At 38.3% G+C, this 15,854-nt stretch overlaps 1 protein-coding gene across 11 annotated transcripts in view; it reads left to right on the top strand.

The window, feature by feature from the left end:
* The first annotated feature begins 2,551 nt into the window (after positions 1 to 2,551).
* The window catches only part of WDFY3 (WD repeat and FYVE domain containing 3), a 226,914-nt gene continuing 213,611 nt past the window's right edge, over positions 2,552 to 15,854 (top strand). For 10 of the 11 annotated variants that reach the window (XM_039845638.1, XM_039845639.1, XM_039845634.1 and 7 more), the window contains exon 1: positions 2,578 to 2,638. The gene's annotated coding sequence lies outside the window, so the exon portion shown is untranslated. Of the gene's footprint in view, positions 2,639 to 15,854 lie in introns of all 11 variants that reach the window. The other variant, XM_039845642.1, reaches the window with a different exon arrangement.

Genomic DNA, 15,854 nt, shown 5'->3' with positions numbered 1-15,854 from the left:
TTACAGAACTTTAGAAAAAAAAAGCTTGCTACAGTTTTACCTATATCACTGAAAAACCTGAGATTTTCAGTGTGTAAGGCATTAACAAGAAATGGCTGCATTTGCATATTGGTCGACCCATGAACTTTATTGTAACATTCTTTCAACAAAAAATTTATAATTGAAGTACTAATGAATTTTAAAATGTTGAACACTTCTTTCTTCAGTGTAAATAAAATCACAATAATAAGATTCTTGAAACCTCATGTTAAATTGAAAACCCCCCTTTTAAAATGCTTACTGGTCTCGGTATTTAAAAGAAGTCAACTGATTTTCTCATTCACTGTGTATTCATGTTATCCAATCTTTTTATTTTTTTCTGCAAATATACAGTTTTATAAAGAAATATGAGTTAAGAACTTTGTCTAGTAACATACTGGAAAGACACAAAATCTAAATAAATACTAAAAGGCCAAAAAGAAAACACACAGACGCAGACGCAAATACACCCATCCACCATATAGGTGCTTTTTAAAAAAATGATTTATTCCAAAATATATTATGTAAAGCTGTCTTAAAGACTTTATTTGGGTTTAAAAGTTTTGGATGCTGATGCAGGTTGTTGATTTCAAATAGAATTACCAGTACTGAAAGATGGCAACTGAGATTCGGAACCTAACTGGGTATAGGCTACTTGTGAGGATCAAAGAAAAAGATTAGAATCCCATCTCCCTGACCCCAAAGCATACTAATATTTTTTATTAAAATATATTTTTGGTTTGTTTTGACATATTCTTTCCAAAAAGCTTTTAAACACATTTTTATAACAGAATTTCAGATTTAAATATAACATTTTTATAACAGAATATTTTAAACTTAAAATATTCACTTTGAAATGGCATCTAAAACTACATTTTAAAACATTTCTCCCCATATTTGGCTTGTTGAAGGGAATGACCTTTGAATACATGTAGTCATCTTATGCTGAAAGGGCAAGTGCTTTTTTTGGTAGCCACTGTCCCAAAGAAGCAGAAACTGTGACCTCCCCCCAACCCCCACCAACTTCACAAAGTGCTCACATATAATTTCCTCTGTATTTGCCAGCAGTGCTGAACCTTGTAGGAACGGGCGAGTGAATCCTTACGAGTCCAATTTACCAAAAGCAAAGTGGCTGAAAAGCAGCAAACAGCAAGTACAACTTGCTTCATCTTTATTAGAGGAAATTCACAAGCTCCTGTAGATTGCAGTGTTAGGAAGAACAAGTTTGCTACTAGGACGATATTACCACTTCCCCACTTTACTACGACTGTTTAAGGGAGTCCACTCAATTAATTGCTGACTCAGTTTGCCTCCATTGCCAGAACTGTAGCCTGCTACAAATTATCCACTGGATTGATTAGGGACAAACAACAGAGGGACAAACTGACGGTCATTGAGCGGTTCTAGGTTTACGAAAGCGTGCTAATTTCGTCTAAACACTTGTTTATTAGAACATCAGAGGTATAAATAATGCCCTTTACAGGAAGAAAAAAAAATGAAAATTTAAGGCGACTGGTTCAAGGTCACACAGGGAAGGCAGCATTTGAGACTGGGCTCTTCAGCTCCTCGGTCCAATAATAGACCTGAGCCAAACACGACAGCATCCAGTAGTTCCAAGGCTGCGGAGTGAAACAGCTAGCGTGGGCAGTCCTTTTGTACTCCAGCTGGAGTGAAATTAACGCAGTCTTCCGTTCTTCCATCGCTATCTGACAGCATCCAGCAAATGGGTGTAGGGTTAAGGAGAGCGGAGCCCAGTTGTCCTTTCTCAGCTGAGTCTCATGGGAAATTGGCACCGAGGAGGGTGAGGACCGCAGGAGAGGGGCAGGGGCTTGGAGAGGGAAACGGGAGCAGCTGAGCGCAGGGCCCCGGGAAGGAAGCCGGGCGTGTGCGTCTGGATGGGAAGCGGGGCGCGAGAGAGGAGTGAAACGGGGGCCGAACTCCAGCTAGAGGGATCCAGCGCCCGCTGCTTGCAGAAGGGGGCGAAACCAGCCAGTAAGAGAGGGGAAAGAGGGAAGCCGAGGGAAGAGAAGGAAGTAAGGAAAGAGGAAGGAAAGGCAGAGGGGAAGGAGAAAGAGCGGCCGCAATTTCTGCGGCCGGCTCAGTAGGAGGAGCAGGAGGGGGAAAGAGGAGGATCCAGAGTCAGTCAGTCAGGCAGCCGCGGGAGGTGGAGAAAGCGGGAGGAGGAGGAGGATTAAAGATGGCCACCAACAGCTGCGGGGAACGGCACCAAGCCCTCACTTTCCGGGATGGTCCCTGCGGGTCGGCCCGGCCTTGATGGAGAGGAGAAGCCGGAGAAGCGCCGAGGCTGAGGCGGCGGCGGGGACCCAGCGCGGAGGAGGACGCGGGGGACCAAGGACCGGAGCAGGAGAAGGGAAAGGCGGCGGCGTTGCTGCCCCGGCCGCCTAGTGCCGCTGCGCGCCCCGGCAGACGGGTCCCCGCACCTCGCGGCTGCAGAAGCAGAAGCAGCCGGGCCGCGGTCCCGACCCCGCAGCGGGGCTCCCGGGCCCCGCCGTGGACGCCGCGCCCGCCGCCCCCTCCCCGTCGCCCGCGCGCCCTCGCCGCGGAGCCCGGTGCGCCGCCGTCCCCGCTCCCAGCCAGGCCCGCGGCCGCCCGCCTCGCGGTGAGTGCCCCGCCCGCCTCCCCCACCGCGCCCGGCGCCCGGGGCCGCTTTGTTCGTGCGCGGCGGAGGCGCTGCCCACTCGCGGCCCTGCGCCCGCGGCCCCGGGGAACAGGCCGCGGCCCAGCTGCCCTCCTCCCCCGGGACCACACTGCCCCGAGTCGCCGTCGCCGCTGCCATCAGGGCTGGTGACCTGGCCTGTGTCCTCCACTGCGGCCTGGAGAGGGCGCCGTCGCGGTCGGGGTCGGGGTCACGCGCGGCCGGCGGTGGGGAGCGATGCTGGGGTATTTCGGGGGATGGGGGAGCCAAAGGCTGGATGTTGTCTCTAGTAAGCTGTGGGGGCGTAACCCGGCCGTCCGGGAATAGGGGTCTGGCTCGGGTCCCTCTGCCAGACCTGGCGGGGTCCCCGCTCCCGGAGCCCCCAGCGCCCAGGCGCAGCCGACCGAGGCCTCCATCCCTCGGGCGCTGTCTCCAGGGCTGCGGGCCTCCTGGCTCCCCCCTCCCCCACGCCCTGTGTGGAAACCCTTCGTTTATGGAAGGAACCAGAGATACTCCTGTGCTATGTTTGCCCTTTTATTTTCTAGTACAGGGGGATGCGGCGGTATAGTAAACATTCATGGTTACGGTGGGATTTTAAAAGCAGATGTGACCTTTCCGACCAACAGTTATTTGGCCTCCCTGGCCAGTGTTTAATCCTCAGGTGCAGCGTTTTATTTATTTTTACCTTGACTTCTGAGATCTACAGTATTAGGTCTCCCTTTCACTGAAATAATCTGGTAAAACCTGATTGAAAGGATGTTTATCGTATATGTGAACCCTTGTTTGGACTTCCAGTGCTTTAAAAATGGTTGTTTCCTGTGGGAAAATGGTGCTAACGCTTACAAAAAACTATTTTTTGTTCAGTAATGGGCATGAGTTGGCTAATGCTTACTGGTTATTGTAGTCTAAAAACCAAACAATTAAAAAAGGAAAACAAAACCTTTTGCTTTGCAATAGCAGTGTATTTTCAGGTTGAAATTATTTGATAGAAGGTTGAGAGCACTTAGTTTACACCATCAGGCTACATAGCAAACATAACATAAAACAGAACCAAAAATATATTGATTAATGAAAAAAGCTAGATGTACTATTAGTGCATAGGTCTAGGGGAGAAAATCCAGCTGAGAATGAAAAATGAAACTTTATCATGGGACTCTAAGCATAGGAATTAGCTTGGAATGTTTTTTTATATTTAAAAATACACATTGCATTAGACTGAGAACTCTTCCTATGATCTTTGAGCATCAGTATTGCATGTTACACTTTGAACCATTCATTCTCAAGCTACTAGAATACAGGTTTCTACTAGTTTTTCTGAGTGTAAATCGTTCATGCAAAAAAAAATTGTTTCTAATTTAAATTTTCTGCAAAAAGGAGATATGAATTAGAAAACATGATGTTTTGGTCTTACTTGCAAAATCTGTTTTTTAAAAAGTAATTGACTGTATATTTCAGTACTAGTTGTATTTTTTACTTTGAAAATTCTTAAATTTCACTGCTCAACTTTGTGATTTTAAGGGTTTACGTTAGGCATTCTTAACTTCATGCATGTGCTTCAGAGAGTCCTAGAAACCTCAGAAATCATGTATATACAAGTATACCTTAGAGATATTGCAGGTTGGGTTCTAGACCACAGTCCTGAAGCCAGTATTAATTTTTTTTGCTGGTAAAGGGTCTTGCCTTCAATTTGTTAAAAAAAAAAAAAAAAAGCAACAGCTGTGAAGCACAATAAAGTGCAATGAAACTAGGTATGCCTGTGTATGAATTTTTTCTTGATAAACTGTCCTTGGAATCATCACATACTCTACAAAAGATTACGAACTATTGGATGTCTAATTAAAGAATAAATTTCCTGTGTTTGGAAAGTTAAAATTCTTAGGATTAAATTTGATAATTTATATCCTTCCAAGTTATATCTAAGACGGGTTATCGAGAATTCGGCACATAGAAATCGTTTTTCATGCATTCTTATAGAATCTTTAGGAAAATGTTAATCCTGTTTTCAGATGCACAAATAGATCTTTAGAGACACTTATCCAGTCATACAGCTGCTGGTGAGCCAGTATTTGAACCCAGACTGTCTAAAGCCAGAGCCAGCACTCCTAACAAGAAAGGCTATACTAGACTTTGATAGCATTTGCTTGATGTTAAAATGAGTAACTGGTGTTTTGTTAAAATCGAAAAGTGGATCTGAGATGTTTAAAACATGCAATATCGTGGAATTTTAGAGTCACTGACTCTTGAGTAGGAAGAGACCTTAGTGGTACTTACCTTTCTTAATGATACTAGTCTGAAATCATAGCCAAAGTAGGGCCATTTCTATAGCCCCTCTAATCAATCACTTCATTTCCTTTTTTTGACATTTTAAATCTTTTTCTATTTATGTGAGTAAAATCTGCCTTTCTGATAGTTCTACTGAGAAGTTCCAGTTTCCCTTTTGTATATATGATGCATTTATCATCCAGAAAAGAAATGAGATAAATGGCTCCTCTCGTTATTTTGTAGTCAGGTTTATTGAAATATAATTTACATGCAGTAAAAGTTTTGACAAATGTATACAATTGGATAAACACCATCCAATCTAGATATAAAACATATTCGTCACACCACAGTTTCTTATGTCACTTTGTAGTCAGTCTTCTTCCTCTACCTGCAGCCCCTTGCAACTGTTAACTAATTAATGTCCCTATAGTTTTGCCTTTTCTAGAATATCATATAAATGAAATCATACAATATATAGTATTTTTTGTCTTCTTTCACTTAGCATAATGCTTTTGATATTCATTAAGTTGTTGTGTGTATCAATAGTTTATTTGGTGGTATGCTGATAAATATTGTAGCAGCCTGCTCTCCAAAGGGGAAAAATAATCCCTGGTTTGTAGCATTTGCTGATTATTGCAGCGTAAGTACTCTAATCGTGGCCTGTATTAAGCTACCTAAACCAGCTGGCAAAATTCCTATCAATTTAACCGGGTTCGCACCAGCTGGTACTAGCCCACTTTAGCACACCATTGAGTGTGTTCCTTTATATTGTTGAGTAGCATTCCATTATAACGACGTTCCACAATTTGTTCATCTGTTCATGAGTTGGACATTTGACTTGACCCGAGTTTTGGTCAATTATGTACAGGTGTTTGTGAGGGACAAATGTTTTCAGTTTTCTTGGGTTGTACCTAGGAGTGGGACACTGGGTCCTATGATAAGTATATATTCATTAATGTCGATAACTTTATATTGAATTGCCAAATTGTTTTCCAAAATGACTGTATACTGTTTTGCATTCCTGCCAGTAGCAATGTAAGAGAATTTCAGTTCTGCATCCTTATTAGCACTTAGTATCTCCAGTTATTAAAATTTTAGCCATTATATGTGTAGTGATTTCCTTTAACGTTTTTGACTTCTTAATATTTATTTTCAGTAGAATATGAACCACTACAAAGTTTATGACAGACATTGCTAAATAACTTTTTTGACTTGGTCATCAGTCATGGTCTCACTATGAAGGCTATAGCACTTAAAGGATGTTTCTTGAGTTTCTTATTTTGCATTTGTCTTTTGTGTTATTAAGATTGCTTTTTTTGTTGTTGTTAGAATTGCTTTTTTAAAAGTAATCATTAGAGAATTCTAATACTTAACTGCTAACATTTCTTTAATGTGGCTTTTTTAAGCTACCTTCTTTAAGAAAAGTTTAGAATTAAAAAAATTCTCAAATTATAAAGCATTTTTTCAACTTTTACTACTTAGCTCTAGATTCACATATCCAACTGCCGGTTTAGACATAGTCACTGAGATGTTCCTTTGGTATGTTAACCTCAACATGTCCAAACCTTAACTCGTAATCTTTCCCCCGAAATGTCTTCCATCCTCTTGTCCTCTCAATTTGAATAGATGCCGTTGTCATGTACTCTGTCACTTAGATGGAAACCTGGCACTCATCTTGCACTCCTCAGTTTTCCTCAGTTTCCACATATTGTTAAACATCAGGTCCAATTACTTTTATCTTCTAAATAGTTTTCCTATTCAACCCCCTGCTCCTCAAAGGCTTTATTCGGATCCATATTTTCTGCAGAAGTAGTACAGTGGTCTTCTAAATGCTGTCTTTCTCATCAACTCCCCTCATACCCTTTCCAGAATGAATTTTTTTCTGTTTGATTTTGAAAAATATAAAATGGTGATCGTTCCAATATGCATTTTTTTCCTCCTAAAATCTTTTAATAGATCCTAAGTCATTACCGAAGAGCCATTAAAGCATGGACTCCTAGTCTATACAGAGCTCTGTATGACTGGCTCCAGCCTCTCCAGTCTTATCTGACAGTGTTCTTTTTTTTCATTTTTTAGATTTGAGTGTGTGCTATCTACTCTGCTCAATGCTAGGTGATGGAATTATATCAAGGAGATTAAATTCTAGTGGGGCGGGGGTTGGACAGATAACAATTATATATATTGTCAGTTGGTAAGAAACAAGGCTGGATAAGGGAGTTAAGGGTATACTAGGGTCCTGAGGTGTGGATGGGGTTGCCATTTATAGAGGCAAACCTTAACTCATAACTTCTCTGTGAGAAGGCCTCTCTGTTAAGGTGACTTTTGAGCAGAGACTTGGTGTTTGAGGGAGTGAAAGTTTTAGATCTGAGAGAAGAGCAGGTGCTGAGGCTGGAAGCAGGAGAGTGCTTGACCTGTTCAGAGAACAGCAAGGGGTTGGCTGGAGGAAGGGGAGAGCTGAGATCACAGTGGTGGAGGGTATGCAGAGCCTGGAGATCAGTGTAAGGACTTTGACTTCTCAGCTTGGTGAGTTTGAGCCTAGAGTGTGTTCCAGGCATGGACAGAGATGCATTTCTGTCTCCTACTTGAAGTTCCTGAAGTACGCCATATGCCACCCTCACCTGCTTTCCTTCTAACTGGAATAGTGCTTAGTTTATCCCCGCCCCTGTGTTCCCTTAGCACCTTTTTGTAGTACCTATACTTAATAGCTGTTTTATTGTTTTGTCTCCCCAGAGTGAACTTCAAGATTTTTTTTTTAACCTTTGAATTCCTATTTCATTGAATTAATATCTGTTGAATTACAGAATTGCTGAAAATGGGATTAATCATTGAAAACTGGGTAATGACTGCTAGCTCACATGAGTGTGCATTCTGTTTTGCTGACCAGTGTACCTTTAGTGCCAGGGCAATGAGCTGTATGTAATAGGTGCTCAGTAAATACTTGGTGACTGATCGAGTGCACATCCACATGCCGGCCTCTGGCTCTTTCTTCTCTCTCCCTTAGACCCATGAGTAAGCGTCCCCCAAATCTCTTAACATGTTTCCCGATGGCCTTGTCCTTCCTCTAATCACATGCTCAAGAAATCCCAAGTACTTTGGAAATGCATCGATTAATGAATTCATTATAAACATATTTAATAATAAAGAAATGTAGATAACTTCTCTCCAAGCCAAATAGATAGGATTCAGTGCACAGTGTTTTGGCTCATTCACACTTCTGTTTTCCTTTCTTTGGTGGGAATTTTTTGAGGTTACTTTATTACTAGCCCCCCTGAATCTTTAGTAAACAAGGTGTTGATAGGTCTAGAAAATCACTTCTATAAACAACTCAATAGGAGCCCTGCAGAGTGTAAAAAGTCTAGTACAAGAAATAAGGTCAACAGTATTTCTTAACTGTGTTTCATTTGATTAAACAAACAATTACAGTTGGTTTATTGACCTGACTGTATCAGTGCAGACCTTTGGGTGTTTTTGTGCTCACCACTGAGTCTAGAAGTGTCAGGCTCCAGCACAGACGCTTCAACCCCAGAACACTAGGTATCATCTTAAGCCATTCTGAGTGCCTCAGTCCTTACATCTCAGGCTTCCATGTCCTGTCCACCCGCCGCCCTCGCCCCGCAAGTACCTGCATGATTTTGAGCCTGGTGGGGCAGGTCATTGGAAGATCCTAAATATTGTATGTACAGAAGCTGTAAGACTTAAGGCAGATATTTAAAGTAATGTCTCCAGTGATATGCCATTTTCCCTCCATTTTTGGTTAACCAAAAATTATTGTGTGCAGTAGACTGTCTTATGTATAATAGATTATAAATACTAGATTATCGATCTTCCACAGTGTTGTAATCCATTGTGACAAGCCTAGTGATGATATGCCCTGTAGTATTTTTAGTATATAAAACACTTTGTATATATTAGCCCACTTAATGTGGGTACTATTTGTATTTTGACCAACTACTTTGTAATTTCACTAAGTGCTGAGTTTTTAATTTTATTTAGGGTATGTGTTTTTTTTTTATTGTTGCTATTCGACTGCGTTATTGGCTTTGGTTTTATTTCTCTAACAGAATGGTTTTACTATTTGTACACTGGTTTTCTTAAGTCAGGGAAAATTATTAATGACTTAGATTTAAATTTTTTCCCATAAAGTTAAAAAAAAATTTTTTGACACCAGTTTCTATTTGTATATACTATATTAATATATGACTTGGAACAATGTTAATGCATCTAGTTATTTTAAACTTAATATATCATTGTTTTGTGATGTTCCACAAAAGAGCACAATAGCAGATACTTTTAAGCTTTGAGAAAACTGAATCACTAATAGTCAAGAGCTACTGTAATTATTTATTTTGGTGAGCTTGCAAGTTGAGATTAGTAACTTTAAATCAACTAGATATATGTGAAGCCATGGTCGATTTAAAGTACTACTATTTTGGGGTTTAGAAGACTGGTTGGAGATTTTTTTTTTTTTTTTTCCAACTAAGTACAGTTGTTTGAGTCTTTTGTGTTTGGCCTAATCTCTTTAAAGTATTCATTATTACTACTTGTAAAAGATAAGTGCTTATTTATAATGGCACTTTAGAGGCCCAGAAATTAAGAGATGTGAATTCTTGTTCTATTTTGCTGCTAGAGAGCTCTGTTACTTTGAGCAGGTCACCTATCCTATGTGGCCTCTGGTTCTTTATCTGTTGACAGTCCTTCCACTCCAAGACCCTTAGGTAATAGAGATAATTGAATTCTGAGGCTAATTCTTTTAGCTTTCCTTAGTTTCTTAAGCCCTTGGTACCTATGTTGTGAGAGGGAGCATGGTACAGGTGATTTTTAACATGTGTAATAGGTAACACTTGATGAATCTGCTACATTTTTAATACCAGATCCAGCTTCTTCCTAGCTTGTTTCCCTCTGTTCTCCAGCCAGTATGGACTTAAAGGATGCCAATTAATTTAACATTAGCCTAAGAAAAATAGGAATCTGTTACATAGACATTATCTGATATTTAAAAGTCATGCCAAAATTATTTTGTATTATCTGCTGTTTTCTTTAGACAAACAATTTGTCTGCAGAGAACCTTGTAGGTTTATTGCCTTGCTCTAAGTAAAGCATCCACACACATAAATTCTGCCCTATAAATTGCATAACTTAGGACATGATTAATTATTATATATGGGACTCAACACTTTAAAAAGAATCCCACAAGTATCTTCTCAAAATATCCCAATATCTTAGTACATTTTTAGTGTTTGTGTTGAGAAAAGCAACGTATTTATTTGTTTTAATTTCTCTAACATTTATTCAAATTGCATTACCTTACATATATTTTTAAATTTTGAAGTAATTATAAACTCACAGGAAGTTGCAAAAATTACTGGTAGTGTCCCATGTACCTGTCACCCAATGGTGACATCTTATATAACTGTAATACCGTACTGACTTGTATTTTATTGCTAAAAGCATAATCATGTTCATTTTGAAAAATGTTGACAGAAGAATGTTGGTATATTTGTTCTCGGAGAGTGAAGAGGTTAGCATATACAGATTCAGATTCCGTGTCTTGTTTCCATAGGCAGCAAACCAAGGGTATGTTTTCCTTCACCTCCTATAAAAGGGTGACAGGTAATTAGGCAATGGCTGATCATTTTCCATCAGGTAGTTAATTCATAGACTTAGATATATTCATGTAAAATTTCAGTTACGTGGCATTCTTAATTCCTCTTTGCTGGGACGTCTTTATTTAATCACTGCAATATTCACTTACTGGGAACTTTCATTCTTAATACGTAACAGGATATAAAGAAAGAAATGTTGGCAGTTAGCCAAGGGATATTTATTAAGTACCTGCTATCACTGTGTTGAATATAGAGGAGATTTTGGAAAAGTAGAAGGGATGTTAATAGTGTAGTTGAGTAAACAGCTGTAGAACATTACTACATGTTACATAATGTATTTCATTAAATTTTATTCTCTACGCATGTACATAAGCATGTAATTGGCCTTCAGTAAGCATTGAGTGAACGAGTCTATGTAAGTAATAGTATATTGTCAGAAAATTGTACCTTAAGAAAATAAGTGTTTACTGTCACTCCTGGGAATTCTAAAACTATTCATTATTGAGTGAGAGAATGCTAATAATGTTTTATTATGTTTCTTTATTCTCTTTGCCCTAGAAAACCCTCAGTAAATTAATCAGATTTCCTTGATTAAAGGCTGGCCTTTCTGACTCTAAAGCCCAACTTTTTTCTCTATGGCACATTGCTCATTAAAACATAGTATTAGGTGATTTAGATGATAAATACCATAGTTAAACAAGAATGAAATAAAAATAAACTATATCAATTATTTTTAGGAAAATCATGTGTAGATTGCCTGATAATTTTGTTTAGCTTGATTTATTTATTTAATGGCGAATGATTAAATTAGATCAAGTATAATGGATTAAACTGGCTCTGGGAACCAAGTTTTTATTTCCTCAAATGGCGATACACTGTGAATAGACTCTAAAATCATGCCATAATGTGAATTAATAATTCTACAATTATTTTTCCTAAACTATTTATTTAATATTTTATGGTGTGCTGTGCTGGATACTATAGGAGCTACGTGGATAATTCTGTTCTCAATCACTTTATAATATAGTGGAGATAAGATAGATGTATACATAATCAAACAGTATGTGATTACTCTGTCTGAGAGGTATAGAAGTCCTGTGGACATTTAGTAAGTAGAAAGATTACTTTTAGATGAAATGATTAGGGGAAGCCCAAGATGTTTGATCTGAATATCAGGGGTAGTGATAGAATTTTCTTGGTAAAAACTATGAAATTTACTTATATAAGAAATACGGAAAATTATAAAATCAGTTGATTTCACCATCAATGAATCAGATGAGGTTTCTTGGGGAAAAAAGTTAGTTTGAAAATATTATTTAAGTAATGAAGATAAGGATTAGAAATAAAGTAAAACCCTTAGGAAAAAAACATTTTTAACATGAAAACCTTACTTTTGCACTTGAAGCATTTTTATAACTAGGTCACCATGAAAACTGAACTAACCTCCCTAGCATTCTTTTTAAAGATAATTTGATCTTTTGGGTCAACGACAGATGTGCTTTATATATTTCATTTCATTTGCTAAGTCCAGAGACAAATTAGATGAGTTATCTCTGTGGTCAAGATGAAAACTAATTTATTGCTGTTTTATTATTTCTTAAATTCCAGTGTTTAAAATATTTCTATTATCTCTGAGGGAAATAGCATTGAAAAACTTGACATTGTGAAGTTCAGCATTGCTAAGAGGTAGTTTGGTGGCTTAAAGAAGATGCTGGAGAAAGAAAGGAAAGGATAGTGTGGCGAAGGCAACACAATGAGGGAAAAAGAAGAAAAAAATGAGAGTTCTTTGTAAAAGGGAATTAATTGTTCTACCCTGTGTAATTCAGTCTAGCGATGTTGACCTGTACCTAGTCAAAACTCAGGCATTTCTGAAAGCTAATTTCTTCATTAAACCTATATAAAGAGTTTGCCTTAGTTATACAAAATATTAATGAAAAATGGTATCATAACATGGATTTGTGTTCTCCACCTCCTTTTCCACAGAGACCTAGATTTAAATCTGAGTCACCAGAGTAAATAAGTTCAGTGATTCCCAGCTTGTGTTAGGTTGCATAACCACCACAGGGGTTGGCATAGGTGTTTATGCTTTCAGGAGGGGATGGGGAAGCAGGATAAGACATAGCAGCTGCTGAAAAAGGCATTAAGGCCACCATTACTACCGATATGCACTTGTGTGGCTGGGGCAGGGTTGGGGGGAAATGTGCAAAAGAGTCTGAGATGATAATACTAATGATCCTTGTTCATAGCCTGGAGAAGAGCAGTGGTTTTTCTTTTTGTTTTGCTTTTAAGAAAGCTTATTCTTTTGTTCTCTTTATGGATTTTCATGTACTTTGAATTTTCTCAGCCTAATACTTTAATAAAAAATGAGCCACTTTTTGACTGTTGCTTGCCAGTGTTGAAAGATCTTTAAAAGGATCCTCATATTCCAGCCTTTTTCTTTTTCCTCTGCTTGTTGATATACACTTTAGCACAGAGTTTAATAGTTGCTTTTGCATATCCTAATGTCACCTGACAGAGCATCATTCCAGTCCAATGAAGATCTGTTCGGCAAGCACTATTTTAATGGAAGAAGACTGGTTGCATTCCTGTACCTAATTGTTACCCTGGTGTTGTTATTTAACATCCAGCATGATTATGATATTAATCATACCCGCATGTGCTTTTGTCAGTTAAAGTTTAGAAATGCTCTTATATAGCTTGTTAGCTACATTGATTTTGGTATTTTTAGTTTTTGTCTCATTCTTCTAAGTAGCAGAGATAAGTACTATGCACAGATTTTGAATTAGACTTTTATATCTGTTATCATTAAGAGATCAATAAAAAAGTCCTATTTTTACTTAAAAAAAACTTTAAAGATGGAAAAGTGACTACTTTAGTAAAGAATGCTGTGGCTTATTGGAGTTATATTTAAAATGAAATTTCATTATTTTTCCATCCAATCTCAATCTGTTTTCTTCCACTCACTATAACATCTCTATGAATAGCAATTTAGAAGCTAAATAAATTGGCTAGTAACTCATTCCCAAATGCCTGAAAGAGAGAAGGCCTACTGAAATAAACAAGTAGTAAAATGGATTTTTAGAAGTTAAATTTAAATGTAGTGTTAGATTAAGGGAAAGAATTATAGTAATAAAATTAGAAGAGAGGAAAGTAATCACCTGGTGAAAGGGTAAGAGCAAATGAAATTAATCTGTGATATGAGATGCATTTTGCATTGTGTTTATTGATCAGTAGGGAGTTATCTTTGGGAAAAGGAATGTAGAACTCACATCACACTTGGTTTTCTTTTAGAAAGGTCTTCCCTGGCAGTTGTCATTCCATGATGAGTATATTGCAGTATAAGCTGAGTACATTTGACACTTCCTTACTAGCTATCTGCATCCCGGATTTCTTTTTTTCATTCATTAAGAGTTTCTACTTTGTGTGTTGAAATATTAAACTAAGATACTAATGTTCCTTTCACAGAGCTAGTAAATTATTTTAACTTATGAACAGGCAATTAAATAATGTGGTAACAACATCTCTTTTAAGGTTTCATTGGCTTTCCTCCCTAGCCCCAGTATTTGGAGTTCCTTATTATCCCTTGTACTTGTTTTTACTATAGCTCTCTTGGATTATGAGGGACTTGAGGTGAATATACACATACTTTTTGTCTATAATCTTGGGCTGCTTTGCAGTTTTTGTTTATATCCATGATGATCTCATTCGTAGCTTGATCTTTAGGAAACAAGGTAGAGAAATCCAGGAAAGGACAACTTTTGTAAAGGTTTATTATTAATAACAAAGCTAGATTTTGGAAAAAATGCCGAGAATTCTATTTTTTGGCACTAAGTGGAATTAGAAATTTAATTGTTTCATAAAGAAGAATTCAGCATTGATCAAAAGAGATACTAGTTTATATGATTAGATAGATACACTGTTGGAATGCTCTGATGTACCTTATCTGTTTTTGTGTCAAATTACAGCTAGAACTTGTGGGAATGAAATGGTCGTTTCTATATGCTATAATAGAATATGTTTACAAAATGTAACGTCATTTTCTCTACTTTAAAAATGATAATCTGGTGATTTAAAAAAAGTTTGGCATGTACGTGTCCAGGAATATTATGTTATTTTAATATTATTATATTAAAATGTTTCAAATTCATACTATTTAGAAAATACTTTTATTTAATTACTTTGTTTCTAAATTCTTTAAGTTTGCTTACTTTTATTATTTCTCAAAAATTGAGAGTTTCGATGTATTTGTGATATGAGAGAGAAGGCCAAGTTTTAGAGTAAGGCAGAGGTTACCATTATGTAGGACAGACTAGAATGAGTCCACACTTAGAAATAGTGCTGCATGTTCGAGCCAATCGCACCTAAACAACAGATGTTGTCAAGAGTAGAACAGCCAGAGAGCCATCCATGTAGCCTATTGTTAATGGGAATTCAAGGTAAAGAAGCACATGAAATCTTGAGCTGGGGGGGAGGAGAATGAGAATTAATGAGTTGTGTGCGTGTGCGTGTGCGTGTGCGTGTGCGTGTGTGTGTGTATATACATATATATATTTTTTTTATGAGTGGTGGCCAGAGAATTCTTTCTGTGGGTACCGAATTCTAGATAATGGCCTGATACCAGTCCTTGGGATTGGGACTGGGAGTCGAAAACGGGCATCCCAGTCCTGGTACAAGACAAAGCAGGCACTATACTGGAAACCTCCAAAAGTGTCAAAACGGAAGTTTAGTTATAATTACTGAGGTATAAACAGGGCTAGAACAGCAGAAAGAGTAGGAGTAGAACAGAGTGGGTATCAGAGCTAGCTAGGAACCGTACCTTATCTAACCTGGGTTGTAAAGGCTGAGTGAAGTAATGTTAATGGAACTTGATCTGGAGTCGAAGATTGGGGCTGAGACTCCTTAAATACCTCTTGTCACAAATCCACATTGGTGATCTAGGATTTAAGTGGTAGGAGAAGCAAGGTACGTGGAGAGCAGAAACATTCTTTAGATATACTACTAAGTGTCTTCTAAGGAAAACATTCATTTCCATCGTTAATCAGTAATTGTGTCGTTTGCTTCATTGGCACTGGTGTGGCATCACGAGATGCGGAGGATTGCTGATGCCTTAACGTCTTAACAGGAAACTGCTGCTAAAATGAACAAACTGTAGCTTTGGAGTAAATATGCTTTCTTGCAAAATAGGATGTGAAAATGCATGTTAGGCACGAGGGTTCTAATGTCACAATGCTCAAGGCAAAAGCACACAATGTTTAGTTTTTGAGTCGGGTAAGAGGAAGCAACAAAAATGTATGAATATGATAATTTGACGTTAA

Source organism: Pteropus medius, unplaced genomic scaffold (assembly GCF_902729225.1).
Source record: "Pteropus medius unplaced genomic scaffold, Ma_sr-lr_union100, whole genome shotgun sequence".
NCBI classification, from domain to species: Eukaryota; Metazoa; Chordata; class Mammalia; order Chiroptera; family Pteropodidae; genus Pteropus; species Pteropus medius.
This window is presented reverse-complemented; position numbering and strand designations above follow the sequence as displayed.